This window comes from Cetorhinus maximus, chromosome 3 (genome assembly GCF_964194155.1).
Source record: "Cetorhinus maximus chromosome 3, sCetMax3.hap1.1, whole genome shotgun sequence".
NCBI lineage: Eukaryota > Metazoa > Chordata > Chondrichthyes > Lamniformes > Cetorhinidae > Cetorhinus > Cetorhinus maximus.
Window position 1 is genome coordinate 163576749 of NC_135881.1, and position 27979 is coordinate 163604727.

The 27979-nt window shown below is 40.9% G+C and overlaps 1 protein-coding gene across 7 annotated transcripts in view; it reads left to right on the forward strand.

Annotated features, from left to right (window-relative positions):
• The first annotated feature begins 18214 nt into the window (after nt 1-18214).
• Nucleotides 18215-27979, forward strand: part of rmp24 (ribonuclease MRP subunit p24) — an 80909-nt gene continuing 71144 nt past the window's right edge. The window contains exon 1 of one of the 7 annotated variants that reach the window (XM_078539198.1): nt 18215-18306. The gene's annotated coding sequence lies outside the window, so the exon portion shown is untranslated. Of the gene's footprint in view, nt 18365-18483; nt 18539-27979 lie in introns of those variants that run through there. The other 6 variants (XM_078539193.1, XM_078539196.1, XM_078539197.1 and 3 more) reach the window with 6 other exon arrangements.

A 27979-nucleotide genomic window follows, 5' to 3' on the forward strand; every position in this document is an offset into this window, starting at 1 on the left:
GTTATATTTTCAGAACACTGAAGAACTATGAAGAGTCATACGGACTCGAAACGTTAACTCTGCCTTCCTCTCCACAGGTGCTGTCAGACCTGCTGAGTTTTTCCAGCTATTTTTGTTTTTGTTTTTTGTCCCTGTATAAGAATGAATGTAAGTCGCTTCTAGCAACCGTAAATGAACCATGTTACAAGCTCAACTGATTATCTTAAATTGATTAAAACAAAAAGCTAAAAGCTACTGCGGATGCTGGAAATCCAAAACAAAAACAGAATTACCTGGAAAAACTCAGCAGGTCTGGCAGCATCGGTGGAGAAGAGATCAGTTGACGTTTCGAGTCCTCATGACCCTTCGGCAGAACTGAAGTATAGTTAGGAGAGAGGTGAAATATAAGCTGGTCTAAGGTGGGGGGTGGGGGGAGAGAGAAGTTGAGGGTGGGGTGGTTGTAGGGATAAGCAAGCAGTGATAGGAGCAGATAATCAAAAGATGTCACAGACAAAAGGATCAAAGAGGTGTTGAAGGTGGTGATATTATCTAAGAAAAGTGCTAATTAAGAATGGATGGCAGGATACTCAAGGTACAGCTCTAGTGGGGGTGGGGTGGAAAGACTAACAAGGTATTAGTTGTAGATTTAAAAATAATGGAAATAGGTGGGAAAAGAAGAATCTATATAAATTATTGAAAAAAAAAAGGAGGGGGAAGAAACGGGGTGGGGATGGGGGGAGGGGGAGTTTAAGATCTAAAGTTGTTGAATTCAATATTCAGCCCGGAAGGCTGTAAAGTGCCTAGTCGGAAGGTGAGGTGCTGTTCCTCCAGTTTGCATTGGGCTTCACTGTGGACTTCCAGTTGAATGGCCTCTTTCTGTGCCATAACTTTTCTATGGTTCTAATAAATTTAAGTCCCAATTAGCACTGTATCTTTTAGCGATGTATAAATGATTCTTAGGCTCTGTATACGAACATGGGAAGGATGTAGATATGCTTTCCAACTGAAATAAAAGGTGTGAAGTTTGGAGGGGGTGGGGGTGTGGGAAATAGAAACAATGAGGGCAATAGTGATGAATGTGGGGGGTGGTGGGAGAGGAGAAACGGGAAGACTCAAAGATAAAATGCTGACGGGCCAGAAAGTGCTCAGTGGGTTGTTTGGGGTGAGGGGAGGTGGTGATGGTTGATGAAGACTGAAATGTGTAGTGGGAGTGTGCTTTGTTAAAATAAGTGTGGGATTTGGGGAGAAGGTATTGCAATGATTTTAATCCATGATTCTGATCGGTGGTATATATCCAAATTTGGGCAGGATAGGGGTCTGCTCTCCAACTGAAATGAAGGTGGTCACTTTTCTACTTTAATGCGGTATATCTCCCATGGCAACAAGTAGTGGATTGGTTGAACCGAGGTGGGATGGGAAATAAACAGGTAAGAGAAGGGAGGGGAAGAGGGTGAGGGTGTGGAGGAAATGACTTGGGGAAGCAGTTAGAGCCATGTGGTTGGAGGGGAGGGTGGGAGAAGAGGAAAGGATAAGGAGAGCCAAAAAAAATACTGAATGGATAGAGGTGGGAGGATGAGTAAGCTGGAATGCCCCTTATTTGAGAGGTGGGGTGTTCAGTGAAGAAGGTGCTTAGGAAAAATGATGGAACAGAGAATTCTGATGATTTTAGTCCAGAAGCTTGTCAGTGATGAGTTTGTTGTTATGCATAGTCTTGTTGTGGTATCCTGATATTTGGTTTTTCTTGTTTTCAATCATTTGCATCACTTCTGCAGTGGTTCTGTGAATCTCTGGCTGGAGATCTACTCTTGTGCAGTTTATTCATCTATGTGCAGTGTCACTAATTAAAACATAATGCATTTTAATAAAACATCTATATTCCTGATGAATTTAATTCTAAAAAAATTCATAGGGATTTCAGTTTTTTTTTAAAAATAGTCTGGAAGAAACATGGTGATGCGCTTATGCAAACATATGTTTCCTGCAGAATATATAACTCGCAGAAAGTGACGATTGCAAAATTAATGCATCACCTGTGTAAATAATAATGTCATTGGTAACTAGGAAATTATGTTATAGGTATATAATGGGGGAATGAGGTGGCACAACATGAAGAAAAACTTGCTTTTTATATATTGATTTATTAGCCAATGAATCACTGTGTGCTTGTAGGTAATTGTGATGCAATTTCAATGCACTATCTTGGTATAGCATGATTTTGATTTACAGTTCTCTGAGTGATATATTCCCAATTCTAAATGCATGCATTTTGGAGGTGAGTGCAACTGACAAAAATATGAGTTTTCATTGGCTAAAATCTGGCTTTAACAGTTTTGGCACAAGTTTTCAAACCCAAAATGTAAAGCTTGATAATCATATCATTCATATGATCAGATCAATCTTTTGGCTTGTTTTTCAATGGAGCCTGACGTTATCCAGACAAGTAACTTTTTTGGCAACACTCGGAGGGTTAAACTTAGATGAAGCAGAAAGACAGCCTATTTGGTTAATAAGGATATGATTAAACCTTGACAAAGGATAAAAACAATCAATTTAACTTATATCAAATATTAAAGATAAATAATGCTACACTGATGGCTTAGTGAGTTTATTCAGAGGTAAACTATATAACTATATCCCGGTCTATATTGAGCTGACCCAAGTCAGGATGGTCTCAAAAGCCAGGATTTTACCCACATCTCCCCCACCCCCTTTCCCCCTCCAGGAGGCTCACTTTCGTGTGGGAAGGGCGGGGGGCAAACGGCTCCGTGTCCTCAGGGCATTTTACTCATGGCAGAACCCCCAAGGAGGCAGGCAGCCATATTTGCATAACTAAATGCCCTATTAGGAGCCATTTTGACAACAGCAGGGTGACACGTCCCCTGCTCCCCCCTTCCACTCATTGCATGGGGAGGCCACCAGCTAAATGGGTACACCCTTCCTGCTGCAGTCAGGATGGGGTGGGGTAAGGATCCATGGGCCAAAGAAGGGGCTGCGGGCAGGGAAGGCAGCACCTGTGGCTCCAACCATGTCCCAGGAGGAGCTTCCCCCCTGACACTTGGCCCTGTGATTTTTTTAACTTAGCTCCTGTAGGCCTGGGGTATTTTTGATTTCTCAGTAGTGCCCATCTCTTGCAGTGGCACTGCTGAGGCATTGGCACTACAACCTTGTGATTGGGCCAGTAGCATCAGGAGCCCAATGTCCTTAATTGGATGCTGGGCCCACAGACAGCCAATTAGGAGGCTGCCTATGGTAAAATTGCCAGGCGGGTCCTGCTGCTAGCAAGTGCGGGCTTGGGACTCAATTTAGAGAGGGGAGAAGTTGGTCAGCGTCCCTGCTCTTTATTGCAATTCAGTGACCCCTATGGGAAGTGCCGGTATGAGCTTAAAGTGAGAATGGGTTCAGGCTTCTGTTCCAAAACTCACCGTAAAGGCTAGTACAAGATGATGATCGTTTGGACTTGAGGGTTATTGGTGTCTTTGGAATACCAATAAGAGATCATGCTTTTTGAAAAAAATATGCGTGGAAGGAGGAAAAGAGGATAATTAGGGTCCTGTGGAATACAACTTGCACATCATGACTAGAATAAAACTTCATGAATAATAAATTAATGAGTGAGTTATGGTCAGCAAGTAGGATAAAGATTGTCTCTCGTCCTCGATACATATACCGTGTTTTGATTTTTCAATACTAAACTGATAGCTTAATTGGGAACTAAATTGACATAAATTGGTTCTATTCTCTAGTTTCCACACAGTGCTATCTGTTACCTATAGTAATCTCTTCAAACATTTTATGAAGGGAACGTTAGTACAAGTAATCTAATTCAAAGCATTTATAAATGTAATAGAGAAATATGAGTGAATTTATTAAAAAAACATAGTGGTAGAAAACGGGATCATTTCAAGGGCAAACTAGAAATTTTGGAAATGTACCATCCAAAATTAAAGTTACTGTCAAGTCTTTGTTTTAATATTACTGTATAAAGGAATTACTAGTTCTATAACCAATCATATTTTAATTGGGTATTTGTTGTAGTTTTCCTCTTCTGTAGTGTTTTATTCTTGGTGTGAAGATATGGTAGATGTGATTTCTGGCAGTGTTTCTTTTTATCTTATCAAAGTGAGCATGAGTGTATAGTAGTGAGCATCTCGTCTGGCTTTCTGGTGTGTAACTTGTGGAAGAATGAAAATTAATCCTGGAGTGTACTAGTTCATTGACTCAGCAAGCAAGATATACAACTTTTAGTTTATATATGAGACACTGACCTGTTGCTGGAAATTGCCTTTTTGATGTGAGCATGAATAAAGAATATTGGGACAAGCCTGACTTGCAACAAATACCCAGGTCATTTGAATGTTGTAGCTATGGATTCATATTGTTGAGAAGCTTGATATAAGCATAGTTTTGCTGCACTAAGATATGAAATATTCCTGTCAGAAATTTAAAATATTAACTCAAAACATAATTTCCAAGCATACAGTTTTCCTACATTTACTAATTATATTTTTTAAAACAAGAATCTTTCTGCATGAAATCTAAACAGAAATTTCTGTCAAAATGTATTTTTCTCTTATTGTACCACCTGTCCATGGATAAGTAATGAATCAAGCTCCAATCAGCTACAAACTCACAAAGACGTTATTTGGTACAACAGAACTTGAGTGTTGCCAAAATAAAGAGTGCTGTCTTGCACTCAGGACAGATGCAAGAATACCAAAACAATTTAAACTGCATGAGAAAAGGGTCCTGACTGGTTGGCAAGTCAACTCTGCAGGAGGCGTTGTCATGGAGAAAAGGAAAAAGGAGCATGTCCAGGCTTCGTGCCTTTTTTGAATTAACAGAATTATGTGTAGACAATATAATTAATATAATAATAGAAGTAGACAATAGCTCCCTCGTGCATTATCTAGTGAATGATTGCAAGACAAAAAGCTTCAATAGCATCTCCTTTTTTCAGCACAAGGCTTTATTGTGTAATCTTGCTAACTCCAATGCTCTAAATTGTATTGACTCATGATTTCAATAATAAATAAAAAAAATTAATGTGTAATCAGTATCACCATGAACATTTCTTGTCTGAATAGATTGTGGTTTCTTCCACTCTAATTCTAGTTTGTTTTATTTCCTAATGCAGCTGCAGACAAGAAAATATATTGGCAACTTTATTCATCAGATTAAATCTTACATTAAGCTTTGGTTTTGTAAGACTGACAAAAATGAGATTTGTGTTAAACCATACTACAGTGGGTTGGTGGCTCAAGCTGCCAGATTTTGCAAGGAGAATTTCTCTGGGAACAGGAGTAGGCCATTTAGCCCATTGAACCAGTTCTACATTGTTAGATTATGGCTAATTTGTATCTTAGTCCCATCTACTTGGCAAAGGATTATGGAACCAAGCCAACAAAAATCGATCAATCACCATTTTGAAATCGTGGATTGACCTAGCCTCAAGAGCTTTCTGGGGGAAAAAGTTCCAGATTTCCACTACTCCTTGGAAAGGATTGTTTGCTGACATCACCTCTGAAATAACATAGCTCTAATTTTAAGGCTATGCCTCCTTGTTCTGGACTTGCCCACCAGAAGAAATAGGGTCGATAGAGAAATTCCCAACTCCATTAATCATCTGAAGCACCCCAATTAGATCACCCCTTAACTTTCAAACTCAAGGAAATATATCCTAGTCTATGCAACCTTTCCTATAAATTAACTTTTATTATCATCATTCTTGTAAATCTACACTGCATGCCATCTAAGGCCAATATAAGATGTGGTTCCCAGTATTCTAAATACAGTATTCTAAATGGGGTCTGATCAGAACTTTAACTGTAACAGAACTTCCAATCCTTTATATTTCAGCGTACCTTACCATTAACTTTTAATGATTTCTGTATTTGGACCTCTTAAAAAATCTCTCAACCTTTCTGTAGTTTTGGCACAGTCAACCACACCATCCTCCACCAATGCCTCCCCATCATCCACCTGGGGAGAACTGCACTCGCCTAGTTTCATTCTTAACTATGCAGTCGTAGCCAGAGAATCACCTGTAATGGCTTTTTCTCCCTCTGCTGCATTGTTACCCCGAGGATCAATAGTTCGCCCCCTCCTTATTTCTCATCCACTTGCTGCACCTTAGCGATATCCAAAAATACAGTTAAGGTTTCCACATACACTGACACCCAGGTCTAACTTTACCACTAACTCTCTAGACCCTTCCATTGCCTCTGATTTGTCACACAGCTTGTCCGACATCCAGTACAAGGTAGGCAGATATTTTCTCCAACTAATTTGCCCATTGGCTTCAGTCCCTGCCACAAACTCCATTCCCTAAACACTGACTCAATTCTGCTCCCTGACAACTGTCTGAAACTGAACCAAACAGTTCGCAAATTTTGTCTTGTATCTGACCCAGAGATGAGCTTACAACTACATATCCACTCCATCACCGAGAGATTTGGAAAGAGAAAGAGCAAAGTAATGGTGCTGGTTAGCATTACAGTAATGATAACCAGAGTGTGAAAGGAAGGCACATAGGAGTCCACCAGCAGATAAGGTCTGAGTAGGGAAAATGGTAAAACGCCAGAATTAAAGGCTTCTTATCTGAATGCTTCCTGTGGTGCAAAGACACGTAGGAGTTGACAAGCCCTCGCTTTGCATTAGATGCTGAAGACATTTCAAAATAAGACCATAAGATGTAGGAGCAGAAGTAGGCCATTCAATGAGATAATGGCTGATCTGATAAGACTTAACTCCACTTTCCTGCTTTTTCCCCATGACCCTTGATTCCCTTACTGATTAAAAATCTGTCTATCTCAGCCTTGAATATACTTAACGACCCACCCTCTACAGCCCTCTGCAGTAAACAATTCCACAGATTCACTACCCTCAGAGAAGAAATTCCTCTTCATCTCTGTCTTAAATGGGTGACCCCTTACTCTGGTCATAGACTCGCCCAAAAGGGGAAACAATCTCTCAGCATCGACCATGTCAAGCCCCCTAAGAATCTTATATGTTTCAATAAGGTCACCTCTCATTCTTCTAAATTCCAATGAGTACAGGCCCAGCCTACTCAACCTCTCATAAAAAATCTCTCTACACCCTGAATCAACCTAGTGAACCTTCCCTGGGCTGCCTCCAATGCCAGTATATCTTTTCTTAGATAAGGGGACCAAAACTGTTCACAGTTTTTTGGGTGTGGTCTAAATAGTGCCTGGTGTAGCTTTAGCAAGATTTGCCTATTTTTATACTCCATTCCCTTTGAAATAAAGACCATTCCATTTGCCTTCCCTATTACCTGCTCAACTTGTATGTTAGCTTTCTGGGATTCATGCACGAAAACTCCCAAATTCCTCTGCAGTCTTCCTCCATGTAAATAATATTCATCTTTTCTATTCTTCCTGCCAAAAAGCATAACCTCTAATTTTCCCACATTATATTCCAACTGCCAAGTTTTTGCCCACTCACTTAACCTGCCTCTTTTCCTCTGTAGACTGTTTGTGTCATCCTCAACACTTGCCTTCCCACCTATTTTTGTGTCATCTGCAAACTTGACGATAGTACATTCACTTCCCTCATCTAAGTCATTAATATACATTACAAATAAGTGTGGCCCCAGCACTGATCCCTGTGGCACTCCACTAGTTACAGGTTCTAGTTACAGATTCTCACATCCTGAGAATTCCCTCTTTATCCCAACTGTCTGTCTTCTATTAATTAGCCAATCCTCTATCCATGCTAATATACTACCACCAACACCATGGGCTCCATAGAACCATAGAACACTACAGCACAGAAAACAGGCCATTCGGCCCTTCTAGTCTGTGCCGAAATATTATTCCGCTAGTCCCATTGACCTGCACCTAGTCCATAACCCTCCAGACCTCTCCCATCCATGTATCTAATTTATTCTTAAAACTTAAGAGTGAGCCCGCATTTACCACGTCAGATGGTAGCTCGTTCCACACTCTCACCACTCTCTGAGTGAAGAAGTTCCCCCTAATGTTCCCCCTAAACCTTTCCCCTTTCACCCTAAAGCTATGTCCTCTCGTGTTTCTTTCTCCTAATCTAAGTGGAAAGAGCCTACTCGCATTTATTCTGTCTATACCCCTCATAATTTCGTAAACTTCTATCATATCTCCCCTCATTCTTCTACGCTCCAAGGAATAAAGTCCTAACCTGTTTAATCTTTCCCTGTAACTCAACTCCTTAAGACTCAGCAACATCCTAGTAAATCTTCTCTGCACTCTCTCAATCTTACTGATATCCTTCCTGTAGTTAGGCAACCAGAACTGCACACAATACTCCAAAGTTGGCCTCACCAATGTCTTATACAACCTCACCATAACATCACAACTCCTATACTCAATACTTTGATTTATGAAGGCCAGCATGCCAAAAGCTTTCTTTACAACCTTGTCTACCTGTGACGCCACTTTCAGGGAATTATGTATCTGAACTCCCAGATCCCTTTGTTCCTCTGCACTCCTCAGTGCCTTACCATTTACTGTGTATGTCCTACCTTGGTTTGACCTTCCAAAATGTAACACCTCACACTTTTCCGCATTAAATTCCATCTGCCATTTTCTGGCCCATTTTTCCAGTTGGCCCAGATCTCTCTGCAAGCTTTGAAAGCCTTCCTCGCTGTCCACAACACCTCCAATCTTAGTGTCATCAGCAAACTTGCTGATCCAATTCACCACATTATCATCCAAATCATTGATATAGACAACAAACAACAATGGTCCCAGCACAGATCCCTGAGGCACACCACTAGTCACAGACCTCCAGTCTGAGAAGCAATCATCCACTACCACTCTCTGTCTTCTCCCACATAACCAATTTCGAATCCAGTTTACAACCTCTCCATGGATACCAAGTGTCTGAACCTTCTGAACTAACTTCCCATGTGGGACCTTGTCAAAGGCCTTACTAAAGTCCAAGTGGACAACATCCACAGCCTTTCCTTCATCTACTTTCTTGGTAACCTCCTCGAAAAACTCTACAAGTTTCGTTAAACACGACCTACCACGCACAAAGCCATGCTGACTATCCTTAATCAGCCCTTGGCTGTCCAAATAATTCTATATATCCGATCTCTCAGAACACCTTCCAATAATTTACCTACTACTGATGTCAGGCTCACTGGCCTGTAATTACCTGGTTTACTTTTGGAGCCTTTTTTAAACAACGGAACAACATGAACTACCCTCCAATCCTCTGGCACCTCACCCGTGGCTAAGGACATTTTAAATATTTCTGCCAGGGCTCCTGCAATTTCTACACTAGTCTCCCTCAAGGTCTGAGGAAATATTATGTCAGGCCCGGGGGATTTATCTACCTTTATTCGCTGTAAGGCAGTAAGCACCTCCTCCTCTTTAATCTCTATATGTTCCATGAAACTACTGCTTCCTTCCTTATACACTATGCCAGTTTCCTGAGTAAATACTAATGCAAAAAAACTGTTTAAGAACTCCCCCAGCTCGTGAGGCTCCACACATAGACGACCACTCTGATCTTCAAGGGGACCAATTGTATCCCTTACTATCCTTTTACTCTTAATATACTTGTAGAAACCCTTTGGGTTTACCTTCACATTATCTGCCAAAGCAACCTCATGTCTTCTTTTTGCCTTCCTGATTTCCTTTTTTAGTATTTTCTTACATTTTCTATACTCTACAAGTACCTCATTTGTTTCTTGTTGCCTATACCTGCTATACACCTCTCTCTTCTTCTTAACCAGATCGCCAATATCCCTTGAAAACCAAGGTTCCCTATGCCTGTTAACTTTGCCTTTAATCCTGACAGGAACATGCAAACTCTGCACTCTCAAAATTTCGCCTTTGAATGCCTTCCACTTACTGAACACATCCTTGCCAGAAAACAACTTATGCCAATCCACTCTTCCTAGATCCTTTCTCATTTCCACAAAATTGGCCTTTCTCCAATTTAGAATCTCAACTCGAGGACCAGACCTATCCTTATCCATAATTAGCTTAAAACTAATGACATTGTGGTCACTGGACCCAAAATGTTCGCCTACACATACTTCTGTCACCTGACCTGTCTCGTTCCCTAATAGGAGGGAATTAAATAGCCATATGTGCAGTACCTTATTGAACACCTTTTGGAAATCCAAATATATTATAGCTTCTTGTTCCCCTTTATCTATCCTGCTTGTTACCTCCTTAAAGAATTCTAATAAATTTGTCAGCCATGATTTCCCTTCATGAAGCTATGCTGACTCTGCTTGATTATATTATGCCTTTCTAAATGCTCTGCTATTAAATCCTTTAGAATAGACTCTAACATTTCCCAATGATAGATGTTAAGCCAATTGGCCTGTAGTTAGCTGTTTTTTGTCTCCCTTTTTGAATAAGGATGTTACTTTGGCAGTTTTCCAATCCTCTGGGGCTTTTCCATAATCTAAGAATTCTTGTAAGATTACGACCAGTGCATCCACTACCTCTGTAGCTACTCCCTTTAATATCCTAGGATGCAACTCATCAGGTCCTGGGGACTTATCGGTCTTTAGCCCCATTAGTTTCCCTGGTACTTTTTCTCTAGTGATAGTTATTGTGTTTATTTCCTCCCCCCACCACCTCCAACCACCCTTTTGCTCCTTGATTATTTAGTATTTTTGGAATGCTATTAGTGTCCTCTACTGTGAAGACTGATGCAAAGTAGTTATTCAACTCCTCTGCCATTTCCTGGTTCCCCATTATTTCCCCAGCCTCATTCTCCAAGGGGCCTATGTTCACTTTGGCCTCTCTCTTCCTTTTCATAAATTTAAAGAAGCGCCTACTGTCCTTTTTTATATTACTTGCTAGTTTATTTTTCCCACTTTTTTTTGGTCATCTTTTGTTGGTTTTTAAAACTTTCCCAGTCCTCTGGCTTACCAGTAATCTTTGCCACATGGTATGTTTTTTCTTTCAATTTTGATACTATACTTAACTTCCTTGGTTAACCATGGTTGGTTTATCCCCTTCCTAGAATCCTTCTTCCTCACTGGGATATGTCTTTGTTGTGAGACATGAACTATTTTCTTAAACGTCTGCCATTGTTCATCAACCATCTTTTCTGCTAACCTGCTTTCCTAGTCCATTCCCGGCAACTCTGCCCTCATTCCTTTGTAACTGCCCTTAGCACAGTTGTTTCCGACCCAAGTTTCTCATTCTCAAACTGAATGCTAAATTCTACCATGTTATGGTTACTGCTTCCTATGAGATCTTTTACTCTGAAATCATGTATTAAACTTGCCTCATTACACATTACTAGATCCAAAATAGCCTGATCCCTGGTTAGATCCACAACATGTTGTTCTAGAAAACTGTCCCAAATACATTATGAATTCTTGCTCATGGCTACCTTTGCCATTTTGATTTTCCCAATCTACATGAAGATTAAAGTCACCCATGATTAATGTACTGCCTTTTTTACATGCCCTCATTATCTCCTGATTTATTCTCTGTCCTACAGTACAGATACTGTTAGGGGGGCCTGTAGACTACTCCCACCAGTGTCTTCTTCCCCTTGTTATTTCTTACCTCCACCCATATGGATGGTACATTTTCCGATCCAAGATCATTTTTTGCTATCGTACTTATTCCATCTTGTACTAACTAAACTACCCTTCCTGCCTGTCCTTTCAAAAAGTCATATTACATTATGCATTTCTAAATGCTCTGCTATTACATCCTTTATAATAGACTCTAACATTTTCCCAATGACGGATGTTAGGCCAACTGGCCTATAGTTACCTGTTTTTTGTCTCTCTCCCTGAATATTTAGTTCCCAGCTTTGATCTCCTCATAACCACGTCTCAATAACGGCTACAAGATCATACCCATTAACCTCTATTTGTGATATCAATTCATTTATTTTGCTCCAAATACTATGTGGATTTAAGTAAAGAGCCATTAATTTTGCCTTTTTACCATTTGACCCTACTTGCTGCTTTATTTTATGTTTGTACATTCTTTTACTTCCTGTCACACTCTGGGTATCATTACCTAAATAGCTGCCCTGCAATGCTGCCATCTCCTTTGCTTTGTTAGCCTATGTATCCCCTCTCCAGAACCCTCCCCCTGACCCCCCTCCCCCCGACCACCATATTTAGCTTAAAGCCCTCTCTATAGCCCTAGTTATTCGATTCGCCAGGACACTGGTCCCAGCATGGTTCAAGTGACGCCCATCCCACCATAACAGCTCCCTTCTGCCCCAGTACTGGTGCCAGTGCCATGAACTGAAACCCTTTCCTCCCACACCAGTCTTTGAGCCGCACATTTAACTCCTTGACTTTATTTATCCTCTGCCAGTTTGCCTGTGGCTCAGGCAGTAATTCCAAGATTATTACCTTGGAGGTTCTGCTTTTTAATTTAGCTCCTAACTGTTCAAATTCTTTCAGCAGGACCTCCTTTCTACTCCTATCAATGTCGTTGGTACCATGGTGGACGACGACAACTGGATCCCTCCTCTTCCACTCCAGGTCCCTCTCCGGCCCTGAAGAGATGTCCATAACCCTGGCACCGGGCAGGCAACAGAGCCTTTGGGGCTCTCATTTATGGCTGCAGAGAACAGTATCTATCCCCCTAATTATACTGCCCCTACCACTACTACATTCCTATTTTGTCCCCCAACTTGAAAGGCTCCCTGTACCATGGTGCAGTGGTCAGTTCGCTCATCCTTCCTGCTGCTCCCGCTCTCGTCCACAAGGCTTGCAAGAACCTCGTATCTGTTAGACAGTTGCAAGAGCTGAGTCTCCTCGAACACTATCCCCTGGGTCCCCATACCTGCTTCACCTGCAGTCACACCCTCCTGTCCCTGATTACAGACCAAATTTGAATGACCTAATCTGAGGGGTGTGACTGCCTCCTGGAGCAAAGTGTCCAGGTAACATTCCCCCTCCCTAATGTGGCGCAATGTCTGCAGCTCGGACTCCAGCCCCTTAACTCAGATCCGAAGTTCCTTGAGCTGCAAATACTTGGTACAGATGTGTTTGCTCTGGATCACCTTGGTGTCCAGCAGGCCCACATGCTGCAGAAGCAACACATTACCAGTCCTGCCATCGCTATCGTATTTTATTTAATTATTTAATTAATTACTTTAGTATTCCTGCTCTTTACACTTGAAGAATCCCCAGCTCTTGACACTTTATTGTAATTCTTTTACCTTTTACACATCAGTATCGGTCTTATACTTAACAAGCTATTTTTAAGAAAAAGGTAAAAAATAAAAAAAAAAGACTTGAGACCTAAACAGAAACTAAAGACCTTACTTTCACCTTAAAGACTAGAAATACTAACCAATCCTACTCACCAATCAGCTGCTCTCCACTTTCTTTAATGTCTCTTGCCCCTCTGCGCTCTTTAATGGTCTCTCATTCTCTCACTGTTAAAGACCCCGCTGCTCCTCTCGCGCTCTCACTGTTAAAATGGTGATCACCCACACCGCTGTTTCACTTTTATACTCAGTATATATATTGAGGGATTCTTCAACTTATATGTTGACGTCTATATTATTAGAAAAGCAGGGGGCAGTAGGGAGGGAGAAACTTAAAACAATCACTATCACTAGAGAGAAGGTACTAAGAAAACTAATGGGACGAAAGGCTGACAAGTCGCCAGAGCTTGATGGCCTGCACCCCAAGATCGTAGGCTGCAGAGATAGTTGGCTGTAATCTTCCAAAATTCCCTAATTCTGGAAAGGTCCCAGCAGATTGGAAAACCACAAATGTAGCACCACTATTCAAGAAAGGAGGGAGACAGAAAGCAGGAAACTATAGGTCAGTTAATCTAACATGTCATTGGGAAAATGCTAGAACCCAATATTAAAGAGTTAGTGGCAGGACATTTAGAAAATCATAATACAATCAGGCAGAATCAACATGGTTTTGTGTGTGGGAAATCATATTTGACACATTTATTAATGTCCTTTGATGATGTAACAAGCAGGATGGATAAAGGGGAACCAGTACATGTAACGTATTTGAATTTCCAAAAGGCATTTGATAAGGTGCCCCATCAAAGGTCACTGCACAAAATAAAAGCTCATGGTGTTGGGATGCTATATTAGCATTAGTTAGAGAATTGGCTAATTAACAGGAAGGAGAGAGTAAAATGGTTCATTTTTAGGTTGGCAAACTGTAACTAGTGGAGTGCAGAGGGATCAGTGCTGGCCTTCAACTATTTATGATTTATATTAATGACTTGGATGAAGGGACTGACTATATTGAAGCCAAACTTGCTGATGATACAAATATAGGTAGGAAAGCAAGCTGAGAGGAGGATACAAAGAATTTGCAAAGGGATATATATAGGTTAAGTGAGTGGGCAAATGTTTGGCACATGCACTATAATGTGGGAAAATGTGAGGTTGTCCACTTTGGCAGGAAATATAGAAAAGCAAAATATTATTTAAATGGAGAGAGACTGCAGAATTCTGCAGTACAGAGGGATCTGGGTGTCTTTGTACATGAATCATAAAAAGTTAGCATGCAGGTACTGTATGTAATCAGGAACGCAAATGGAATGTTTGGCTTTATTGCAAAGGAGATGGAGTATAAAAACAGGAAAGTCTTTCTACAACTGTACAGGGCATTGGTGAGATCGCACCTAGAGTACTGTGTACAGTTCTGGTCTCTTTATTTAAGGAGGGATATACTTGCATTGGAAACAGTTTAGAGAAGGTTCACCTGGGATGAAGGGTTTACCTGATGAGGAAAGGCTGAGCAGACTGGGGCTATACTCATTGGAGTTTAGAATGAAAGGTGATCTTTTTGAAACATATAAGATTCTGAGGGGGCTTGACAGAGTAGATGCTGAGAGAATGTTTCCTCTTGGTAATCTAGAACACTGTTTAAAAATAAGGGGTCTCCCATTTAGGATGGAGACAAGGAAGAATTTCCTCTCTGAGAGTCATTAGTCTTTGGAATTCTCTTCTCCAGATAACAGTAGTGGCTGTGTCATTGAATATATTCAAGGCTGAGTTAGACAGATTTTGATTGACAAGGGAGTCAAGGATTATGGTGGGCAGGCAAGAAAGTGGAGTTAGGCTACAATTAAATCAGCCATGATATTATTGAATGGCAGAGTAGGCTTGATGAACTGAATGGCCTACTCCTTCTATTTCTCATGATTTTATGATCCTCGCACAATCCGTTTTGTTACATAATCTCTCCTGCCTTCCAACCTATCACAGATTGTGAGACAGGAATGATGGGTGCCAGACCTTACCATTGTTTCCTATTGCTATTTTTCATGAGCCATAGACTTAGTATAGAGCATTACATGAAAGATTTCTATATCAAACAGGAACAATTTTTGTACTGCAGTAATTGCCTCCCTATCAGTCCATAATTGTAATCGCAAGCTTGTGTTTTAACCTAACAACCTGTTTATTTGTATATTATCCAACTATCTTATTTATTTAACAACTTTTTGGTAGTACAGAATTTAAGTATTGCTGAAAAAAGAGACATGTTGAAGCTTTTCATCTGGCACTCATCAGGACACTTTGCAAGAATACCAATATAAGGGGAAAACAACAATTTGGACTGTATGTGAAGAGAGTGCTAATTGGTTGGCAAGTGGACTCTGGTAGAGACGTTACCATGGAGAATGCACCAGTGATGGTGACTGACAGTTAACTGCCAGGCATTGTTTAAAATTTAAACCAGGCAGCTTGACCCTGATTGGTCAAGGCATTGCCCCGAGGAATGAGTCAGCGAGTGGCTGTCACTTATTTTGTTTAGCTGAAACAGGTGCAATGTGTGTACATGTTCTTTCTGTCTGCAAATTTTTCAGATACCTTGCCCTTCCAAGGTAATCCAGGGTCTATTGCAAGCCTACCTTCACTGGTCAATATACGTGTTGGGATTCTTACAGTTCCTCATGCTATAAGATTGGTCTTATCAGCAACCTTTGAAATAGGGCCGAAGCTATTTGCTCACCATATAAGCTTGATGCTGAAATAGGGCACATCAAAGGCATCCTGCAGGATAATGGCTACCCTGATTAGATCATTTTGCACTGCATATCACGCAAACTAACGAAAGGGCCACTTTGGTCCCTGAAAAATGCCCAGTCTACCTCAGATCACCCTGAAAAGGCAAGATATCTCAAAATTTGAGCAACAGGTGAAGCTAGTTGTTTCATGCTGCTACTATGCAGTAGCAACATGAGTGATATTCACCACTAACAGGATGCTGCCATTAAGCGAAAAAGACATTCTGCCTATCACACAAATGAGTAATGTGGTATATGAATTTCAGTGCCAGTGTGATGTTAGGTATGTAGGCCGTACGCCCCAAAGACTGACGGATTGTATCAAACAGCATGTCCCAGCCGCTGTTCGCAATGGGCAAGGTACAGACCGTACCAACCAGGCGTCCTTGCAAAATTCAAAACACAGTGTCCAACATTAGATGTGATTCTGCGATTGGACAACATTAGCTAAATAATCCTCAGTGTGCTAAGAAATAAATTGACAACCAATTTAAGATTGTCAGTCGGTCTCGCAGTGTAGCGCCTTTGCATATACTGGAAGCTACACATATTAATGCACAGGGCCCTGTTTTTTGCAAACAGAAAGAACATATACACACATTGCACCTGTTTCATTTAAACAAAATAAGTGACAGCCATTCGCTGAATCATTCCTTCAGGAAAAGTCTTGACCAATCAGGGGCAAGCAGCCTGATTTAAATTTCAAACAATGCTTGGCAGTTAACTTTCAGTCACCATCACTGGTGCATTCTCCATGGTAATGCTTTACCAATGAGTCAACTTGCCAACCAATCAGCACTTTCTTCACATACAGTGTAAATTGTTGCTTTCCCCTTATATTGGTATTCTTGTGAAGTGTCCTGATGAGTACAAGATGAAAAACTTCGACATCTCTCTTTTTTCAGCAACAACATTTTTTTGTGCCTATCCTTTGGACTTGAAATTTATCCTCTCCAATATTAGCAATGTCATGAGGGAAAAAGACAAGAATTGTGTGTATAGTTTTAACTAATTCAGCTACATTAGCTATTCTGTCTTCATTCTGTATTAGAATAATATAAAACATATCTATATATCTTAGAACAAACTTTATAATATTTTTTATGCCATTCCATCACATCATGTAACCTGAACCCATAGAAACCAAGATGACTTATGTCCACTGTGATACTGATGAACGTTTTTGGTTGCTAAGGGAATTAAGAAATATAAGAGCAGGGCAGGAAAGTGGAGTTGAGATGGATCTTATTGAATACCACAGAAATTTGGAAGAACCTGACCCTAATTTTCTTTATTGCAGCACAGTTAAGTAGGCAGCAGTAAATAAATTGCTAGAAAGTTCAGCTACCAGTGGCCTCTAATAATATAGTTAAGTTTTACAAGTTTATTTTTGTTATGTTGAATATATTTTTTGGGGGGGGGGGGTGGAGGACGGGGTCAATGGGCAGTGTCAGCTGTGGCTCAGTTGATCTCACTCTGAACCACAAGATTTGGGGTTCAAGTCCCACTCCAAGGTGTGAGCACAAAAATCCAGGTTGACACTCGAGTGCAGTGTTAAAGGAGCATTGCACCGTCAGAGGTGCTAAGACATTAAAGCAAGGTCTCATCTGCATATTCAGATGTATGTCAAAGATTTGATGGCACTATTGAAGAAGAGCAAGGGAAACATCCTTGTCTCCTAGCTAATATCCACTCCTCAGTAAACAGGTAGCGGGTGCTGTCACTGACTAGCTAATGCTTAGACCCACCGCCATGCTCTAGGGACCCGGGTTCAAATCCCACCACGGTAGATGGTGAAATTGGTGATCCTTCCCCAACGCACAGTAAATACACAGAGGCTAAATGATATCACAAAACAGATTTCTGTTCATTAGCACGTTGTTAACCACATTTGTAAATGTTGGCAGAAAACGGATGTTAGTCTGTGATGACAATCGAAGTATAAGCAGAAGAAAGAGTTAATCGTTACTGATTCCTTCTGCTTTGATTTCCAACAGCCGCCGCATTTTTGCTTTTCTACAGTGGAAGGAAACCCCCGTCCCGCGCGCGTGCGCGCCGCCGCCCTCAACCCCCACACCCCGCGCGCCGCCGCCCTCAACCCCGCCCCCCCGCGCGCGCCGCCGCCCTCAACCCCACCCCCCCCGCGCGCCGCCGCCCTCAACCCCGCCACCCCCCCCCCCCCCCCGCGCGCGCCGCCACGTCTTTCCCGACCGCGCGCCGCCGCGTCCCTTCTTCTCCCCTCCCCCCCCGCCTGGGCCTCTCTGAGCGACGATACTCCCAGTTCCTTCCCCATATTTCCGGCAGCGGCGCTGAAGGTGAATGTGGCCGGGTGAACCTCATTCTTTTTTGAGGCGGCAAAGGGACCTGCAGCGTCAAAACCCGTGCACGTAGGTCGTCATGTGTAATGAAGTGTGGGTTGGGAGATAACGGACGTGGGGAAAGCGACAGTTCCAGGCGGAGGGTTTGCACCACACCCGCCTAATCCAGCAGTTTAGTTAGTGTCCCGACACTGACAAATTGCAGCGTCAATTTGAGGATGAAGATTCCCAATTGGAAGGAGAGTGAGTCTCAGCTCCACTTTATTCTGAAACCAGGCCGGGTCCTGACTCTTGGATCTGGCCTACTTTACAAATGAACTCCTTAAGTTGGAGCTGCAGTGTGTAAATGTCCCAGTTAACACGTGGAATCATTCTTCATGTCCCAAGCTCCTCGCTGTGGTAAACTTGTCATCTGTGCAGCATCAGGTTTTAAACTTAATGAGAGCGATTTAATCGGTGACCCCCTACTCCGTTTTTCAGTTACACCTTCGGTTCTTGCACTCTTTTACTGATCTTTAACCATGTTATGCTATTGTAAAGTCCACATGGTCAACATTAATTTTAAATGTAACTATTTTTAAACATAACAGCTGGCTGCTGATGGGTCTGTGGTCTGGGTTACAGTCTTGGTAGGATGGATACTGTGAAATTAACATCAGTATTAGCATAAATTTACTATATACTTCATACACCATTGGTTCACATTTATTCTGTTATTTGATCAAAAAACAGCGGTTGCTGCTCATTGGAACACTTGGTGTTGTGTCACGTGATATATGCCAGCAGTGGCTGACCAATATGACACACTATAACATCCTAAAGTAATTTTCATTTTTGTTGGTGAGCACATCAGAAGAGATAAATAATGTTTCTCTGTTAAACTGTGAACTATCAAAGTGTCTTGAGATGAACTTTGCTTTTATTTTCAAAATGCATGTTGTGTAGCAGGACACGTGATAGAGGGTAGTCTCCAATTGGATAAAAGATTGACTCAAGCAAAGAAAACAGCGAGTTGTACTTTTTCAGACTGGAGGATGGTAGACAGTCAGTGTTAGAATCACTGCTTTGACCTTGTATAAATGACTTGGATCTTGGAGGAGTGGCCAACAATGAGGATGATAAAAATCATCTGCGATGTAACATATGAGCAGAATGGGCAGGCGAGTGATAGATGGAATTTAATATAGAGAAGTGTGAAGTGGAGCATTTTGGCACAAGGGATAGGGAGAGGTAACATAGACTTAACGGCACAGTTTAAAAGAGCCTAGGAATAGAGGGATCTGGGGGTTCATGTGCATTGATCTTTGAACGTGGTAGAACATTTGGAGAGAGTGGTTAGCAAAGCACAAGGGATCTTGGACTTCACAAATAGAGGTATTGAGTGCAAAAGCAGGGAGGTTATGCTGAATCTTCATAAAGCACTGGTTAAGCTCCAACTAGAGAATTGTGTCCAATTCTGGTCATGCACTTTTGGAAGGCTGTGAGGGCCCTTGAGAGGATGCAGAAGCAATTTACCAGAATGGTTCCAGGGATTGGGGATTTTAGTTATAAGGTTACGTTGGAAAAGCTGGGGTTGTTCTCCTTGGTGTAGAGGAAATTGAGGGGAGATTAAATAGATGCGTACAAGATTATGACGGGTTTGGATAAGGTAGACAAGAAAAAACTGTTTCCATTAGCTGATAGAGGGCACAGATTTAAGCTTTTGGGCAAGCGATGCAAGGGAGGAGAAACTCTTTTTTGCTGTGAGTGGTAATGACCTGGAACTCACTGCTCCACAAAGGTGGTGGAATCAGAAACAATCAATGATTTCAAAAGGAAATCGGATGAATATTTGAAGGAAATAATCTGGAGTGCTATGGGGATCAGGCGGTGCAGTGGACTGACTGGATTGCTCTGCAAAGAGTCAGCACGGGTTGCATGGTCTCTTATGTTGCAAATGACTCTTGACTTGAGTCATGCTTGACAAGTTGCACTACACCATCCGAGAACTTGTAATGATAATCTGACCAAAAATAACCATTTTATATCACAATAATATGACTAACAATTATGTTCTGTTTTCCAATAAATACTTCTGCTGAAACTACTTGTAGTGAATCTGTAAATGCAGCACTTATATAATTAACAGTCTTGTGTTTAATACATTTCTGTAGTCTCTCAATTATCACACATCTGTTGGGGGAAAACTTGGTTGTGGGGTCAAATAACCATGACCTGTCAAGGAATAGGTTGGTAGATTTCCACCTGATAGAGGGTCAATCTCCAATTAGGTAAAAAATTGGCTCAAGGAAAGAAAACAATGATTCATTCCAAATAGTAACAGCATTTATTAAGGTGCAGAAGATATTGCCTGACAAACCTCAAGCTGTTGACATTGAATTTCTATCATTTTAAATATAATACTGTGGCAACATGTCCAAGTTAGGATGATCTGGAACTTGGAGGTAATGACATTCCCACAACATTACCATTAAGCAGGGTGAGCAGCAGAGATTGTAGGGGAGAAAGGTATTGTCAAAGTGGCAATGAGATGCTGCAGTTAATCTTGTGGATTGTAAATACTGTAGCAATAGTGCACCAATTATGGAACGGTGGATAAAAAAGCCCAATGACAGGCACCAGTCAAGCCAACTGTCTGTACTGAATGGTGTCAAACTACTTGAATACTTTTGTGGCTGCGTACATCCAGAGGGGTTGAGTATTCCATCACATTCCTGACTTAAGCTTTCTAGATGGTGGAGAAAATTTGAAGTGTTATTTATTGTACCACTGAAGGACAATGGGACAACTTTTGCTTATTTGACAATGTCATTATCTGGCACTTTTTTGGCATGAAAGTTACCTGCCACTTGTTCACCCAATTCGGAATGTTATCCAGCTCCTGCTATAAGCTGGCATGAGCTTCTTCATGATCAGAGTTGTGAGAAGGGCTAAATACTGGAGTCGTCGTTAAATAGGTCCATACTTGACCTTATGGTGTTGGGGAAAAGAAAGGTCATTATTGAAGCAGCTGAAGCTGGTTTGCCTTCTGGAGTGATGCCTCAGGCTTTGATGGCTAACCATAACCATCTTCCTTTGCAATATGTTGGACTCCAATCACTGGATGATTTTCTTTTTGACCCCTAGTGACCCCTTGTACTTGGTTGAACGCTGGCTGGGTTTTCAAGGCACCCCACCGCACCACCCCACCAAATTATCTGGCATTCATTTGTTGCATCCCAGGCTGAAACAACACTTTGTGGTCTGGAGCTAAGTGTGTCTGGCTAAACCTGATTGAGCAAAAGATTATTGATGAGTAGGTGTCACTGATGATTGGAAAAATGGAGATAGGGCAGGAATCGGAAGTTAGATTTTTCTCTATTTTTATGTGGATAGGTTATACCTGGACAGTCACGTTGTCAGATAGAAATCAGTATTACGACTGCACTGGATCAGCCTGGTAAGCAGCCAACTCTGGTACACATGTTTTCAGTGTAGTAGCTGGAATGTTGTCAATGTGCAGAAGACATTTGCAAACATTTTAGTCTTGTCTCTTTCAATGGTGATGCTGTTTAAAGTCAGCAAGAATGTCTGGCTGCCTCTTGCTCGAGATTGTCTTTACATGTCACTTTTGTGGCACCAATGTTGTCTGCCAATTGGAAGCTCAAACCTGGATGTTACCTGTTATAGGCTGGCATAGCCTGTTATAGTTTAGTTGTACCTTCTAGATGCTCTTCCATAAAATTATCAATGCTAAAACTCTAATACTTAAGGTAGCATGTGAGACTGAATATGAAATTATAAGAATTGAAATATAGAATGCTGGTGAGGAGTACTGTTTTGGATTGCAGTGAGGTGCTGAGTGCAATATCACAGGTCATTGCTTAGACCCTTAAGGAGCTAAAAGGTAATGTAGATGCAGTTGACTCTGTAAATGGCATTGTAAGCAATGTAGATGGAAGCATAAAATATGATATTGATAGATTAAATGAGTAGAGCAGCAGTTTGGGTAAAAATAAGCAGTATTGGTTAGGAAGGGGCAGTGAGAGTAACGAAAGCAATACGGCATTAGTGACTGATGTCAGGGCCAATTAGAAAAAAACGCTGAAGGCACTACATCAGCGCGAAGCATTTGCAACAAATTAGTGAATAGATGGCATGGATAGCTCAAACCTATTAATTTGTAACAGTCATTATAGAAATGGTGTTGGAAACTAAATACTCCAGGATGCTTGACCTTTAGAAGAGATTTACAAAATGGAATAATAAAGGGCTGAACAAACACAGTAGACTGAAAGGATCTTAGGTCAGAAATTGAGAGGTTGGATTAGTTTGGGTAGAGCTAACTAATGGCATGGGGCAGAAACCATTGCTGGGAATTGTTAATAGATTCTTTTAATATTGGTTGTAATTTAGGGCAGAGTATAAATCAGGAAAATTTGATGGTAATACAGTAATTAGGGGGATCTGAAATTTGCAGTAATAAGTCAAGTTTATGGAATGTATAGAAGATGGTTCCTCAACATACTAATCCAAAAAAAAACTAACAAGGGAACAGTCTAGTTTGGATTATATTGTACGATGAGGAAGGGTTAATTAATAACCTTGTAGTAAAGAGGCCTCTAGGGATGGGTGACCATAATATGATGAGTTTGAAAGTGATTTAGTTGTTAGAAAGAATAGTCTTAAATCTAAACAAAGCAAACTATATAGGTGTGAGGAGTGAGTTGGCTAAGATGGATTGGGAAACTACATTGAAAGTTATGATAGTAGATGAGCAATTGCTAGCATTTAAAGAATTATTACATAATTTGCAACAAGCATACATTGCTTTAAGGCACAAAACCCCCACAGAGTGGTTCATACATGGCTGACGAGTTATAGATTATTAGATCAAAGGAAGAGGCTTACAATGTTGCCAAAAAGAGTTGAAAGCCTGAGATTTGGGAGGATTGTAGAATTCAGCAAAGGAGGATCAAGAAATTGATAAGGGAAGAGAAAAGAGAATATGAGAGTAGACTAGCAAGAGACATTAAAGCAGAGTGTAAGCATCACTAAAGGTTTGTACGTAGAAGAGATTAGCAAGAATAAACTTTGGTCTCTTAGAGATAGTGACAGAAGAAACTATAATAGAGAATAAGGAAATGGAAAAGACATTAAACTAATACTTTGTATCTGTCCTCGCGGTAGAAGGCCCAAAAAACATTCTGGAATTGACAGGGAACCAACGGTCTAGCGAGAATGAGGAACTTGAAGAAGGAGTACTAAAGAAATTAATGGGAGTAAGTGGCAATGAACCTCCTGTACCTGATGCCCTCATCCTTGGGTCTTAAAAGTGCTAGTTGCAGAGATAGTGGATGCAATGGTTTTGATCTTCCAGAATTCCTTAGATCCTAGAACAATTCCCAAGATTGGAACTTTTCAAACATAACCCTGCTATTTAAGAAAGGATGAAGAGAGTAAACATGGAATCATAGGCCAGTTAGACTAATGTCAGTTGTACACAAAATGCTAGAATCTATTATTCGGGATGTAACAGGACATTTGAAAAATGATAATATGATTAAGCAGAGTCAACATGGAGTTATGAAAGTGAAGCAGTGTTTGACAAATCTGTTGAGGTTTTTGAGGATGTAACTAATAAGATGGATAAGGAGGAACCAATGGATGTAGAGTATTTGGATTTTCAATAAGGAAGTTGATTGTGTGCTACAAAATTACACAAAATTAGGACTCATGGGATTTGGGATAACATTAGCATGAATTGAGGATTTGTTAATGAATAGAAAATAGATTTGGAAGACATGGACCATTTTTGGGTTGGCAGGCTGTAACTACTGAGGTACAGCAAAGATTAGTACTTGGGCATCAACTATTTACAATCTATAATAGTGACTTTGATGAGGGAATTGAGCGTAATGCATCCAGTTTGTTGACAATGCTAAGTTAGTTGAGAAAATAATCAGTGAGAAGGATACAAAGAGACTGTACAGGCTAGGTGAGTGGGCAAGATTACAGTTGATGGAATTCAATATGTGGTGAACTCTAAAGTTATCCACTTTGGTAGGAAAAATAAAAATGAGCAGAATATCTTTGAATGGCGAGAGACTGGGAAATGTTTGCATTCAGAAAGACCTGGATGTCCATGCGCATGAATCACAGCAAATTAATATGCAAGTACAAGCAATTAGGATAGCAAATGGTACATTAGCTTTTGTTACAAAGGGACTGGAATATCAGAGTAAAAAAGCTTTACTACAATTATACAGGATATTGGCAAGGCCACACCTGGAGTACTGTGTGCAGTTTTGGCCTCCTTACCTAAGGAAGGACATAATTGTCCAAGAGGAATTGCAGCAAAGGTTTACTAGACTGGTCCCTGGGACAAGACAATTGTCTTATGAGGAAAGATTGAGTAGACTAGAACTATATTCCCTGGCATTTAGAAGAGAGAGAGATGATCTAAATGAAACATACAAAATCCTTGAGGGGCTTAACAAAGTAAATGCTGAGAAAATATTTCCCTGGGCGGGAGAATCCAAAACATGGTGTCACAGTCTGACAATAAGGGGTTGGCTATTTAGAACTAGGAAGATAAATTTCTTTACTCAGAGGGTTGTGAATCTTTGGAATTGTCTACTCCTGAGCACTGTGAATGCTCAGTCATTCAAGACAGAGGTTCTAAGAGATTTGGAGTTAGTGCAGGAAAGTGGAGTTAAGGTACTGTTGAATGGCAGAGCAGGCTTGAAGGGCTAAATGGCTTACTCCAGCTTCTGTTTATTATGTTCTTATGAAGAATTTTGATTTACTGTGCAACTAATTAGTCTCCCTAGGTGTGTGCATGTGTAGTCAGGATAAATTTGAATAATTTACTTCAAGCCACGTTAGAGGGTGACATATAAACGAACCAATGCTGGAGGTTGGAGACATGGATGAAGAGAGAAAAAGTAAGTAGAGTTGAACAGGAAAGGAGAAGTAAGAAGTGAAGAGACAGGTCAGTGGAAGAGAGGAAGAGGCAGGTCAGTTCTGAAGAAGGGGAATTTAGATCATAGGATAGGTAGACGGGGATTAGGCAACCAGCCATTGGTAACAAAAACGCAGCTGGATGGGAGGATTTTAAAATGCAACCAGACAGGCAATTACTATAAAAGGAAAATGAAATGGGATAAATGTAACCTATGAATGGGGAACTGCAGCTCTTAAGAGTTTGAGCGGGGGAGAAATTACCAGGTAGTGGTGGTTTGGAAACAAATGCACCCAGAAGTGAATGACTGGGAATTTGATCTGGGGGGAAGGTTGGTTAATTCCTGCACAGTGGATGGAGGTATCAGCAGCTAATGGTTTTGTTTCTCAATTGCTTTGAGTTGTGACTTCTACTAGTGCTTCAAGAAAACTTGATACCAACTGTTTGGGTTTACTATTTTCCAACCATCATTCTCCAGGAACTTTTGAGGATGCATATTTGGTGCGGATTCCTTATTTCTGTTCTGTGGGGAGAGGAGGGACCATTATTTTTGGAGTTGAGGCGACCAAAATCTTGCTCATTGGTGAAGTTTGATAGTTGCTGAGAGGGAGAGGGTTTGATGGGAGACGGTTTCCCAACTGAGTACTTGATTATTGTGGTGGGTGAATGCTGAAAAATTGCTCAATGTGGTACGGAGGTAGTGAGGTTTGGGGCCTATTCTTGCTCAGTAAAGGGCAACCTTAATGCTTAATCGTGCATTAGAGGTATTGCAGGGATTTATAGTTTTTCAAATTATACTGCTGGCTTGGAGCTTACAACCTGGTAAAAACACAGTAATTGATTCAACAGCAACAGTAGATTGCCCTGCTGTATATTTGTGTCACCTAACGAATGTACCTCACTCTATACCTGATGATGACTGGCCCTTGTCGAATGATATTTACTGTGGCCCCATTCTGCTCTTGCCAGGATCATGCCAAAATTTTCTGCTATCCTGTTCATAATGGTCTGATGTGTACTCCTGGAGGCCTTCAGGTTGAACTGCCACTTGAGATTGGTCTGATGAAGTCATTGTGTACCATTCAGAGAAGGATGATGTGAAGACTTGCCGTCTCTCGCTGGTAATGTTGCTTTCTTGGGTCATGTTCTTCCTAGCAGCAAAGAATGTTAGTTTGTATGAGTTACTTATCTGTTATTTGTCTTTACAAAGGTAGCTATTTTGCTTCAATAAATAAATTGGTGCACTGCTACCCAGTGGCAAGTGTAAAGAAGTGCACTGAGTTCAGATAAACAAAACACCAGCAGTCACTTTACAGTAGGTGCTTCCAATGAGTTGTGTAACAGCACCATCTACAACTACCTTTAGAATCCTGAAACCACTCACTGCATTTAATGCATAAACAGATTAGGGAGACTTGATCGAATTGTTGCTTAGCACCAGCGTATTTCACATTAATTAAAATATATGACTAATCTTTATACAGAAAATATAGCTTGTATTGCAGAGGATTTGTAGAATTTCTATTTCATGGCATGGTAGGGGGGGAGCCTCAGAAGCAAAAAGATTGAGAAACTCTGCACTACAATAGGAACAAATGAAATATGAGCAGGAGTAGGCCATTCAGCCCCTCGAGCCTGCTTTGCCATTCAATAAGCTCATGGCTGGTCAGTTTGTACTTCAAATTCCACATTCCCATCAACCCCCGATTACCTTAGATTTCCTTGCCTAACAAGAATCTATATACCTTTTTTATTCATTCACAGGATATGGGCTTTGCTGGCTGGGCCAGCATTTATTGCCCATCCCTAGTTGCCCTTGAGAAGGTGGTGAGCTGCCTTCTTGAACCGCTGCAGTCCATGTGATGTAGGTACACCCACAGTGCTGTTAGGAAGGGAGTTCCAGGATTTTGACCCAGTGACAGTGAAGGAACGGCAACATATTTCCAAGTCAGTCCACCTTAAAAATATTCAATGACCCCGCCTCCACTGCCTTCTGAGGCCAAAGTTGCACAACCTTTTGAGAGCAAAAGATTCTCCTCATCTCTGTCCTAAAAAGGCGACCCCTAATTTTAAAACAGTGCCACGTAGTTCTGGACTCACCCAGAAGAGGGAACATCCTTTCCATGTCCACCTTGTCAAGACTGTTCAGGATCTTATTCAATGGACAAGTTCCAATTTTAGATTTGTTTATTATACACTTGTGTTCTCCATCTTCAATCCAAATTAAATAGCCAGCTCATGTCTTCATTATACCTCTGCTTATTTTAAAGGGATAAATCATAACCTCTCCCAAGTTTTTCTTCATTAAAATCAAGTTGAGTTCTGCAAGTTTTTCTTCATAACTCAGAAGCACTAATCTCGGGATGGTGCACCAATGTCCTATTGAAGGTCGGTTGCCTAAATTGAAAGCAGTATTTAAAGGCTGATAAACTTTTCAAGATTAAGATAACTTGTTTTGACATCATATAAATACATTTGCGCTTAACTATGTGAAATAAGGAAAATTGGTTTTTTTCTAAATTGGTCTCTATGCCATTTACTTAACTGAAAATTAGAGAGCAGCATGCTTTGCAGAAGAATCAGGGTATGCTTAATACAGTGGTAGTCATAGGGCCCAGAGCCCTTGATAGAGTTGCCACTTCTTATTTCTTTGGGCCTTCAGTCACAACCCACTACTCATTAATTAACCTCTGGCAGCCACTTCATCGAGTCCTTGATATGTAGCCTGTCACTTGTCTTCA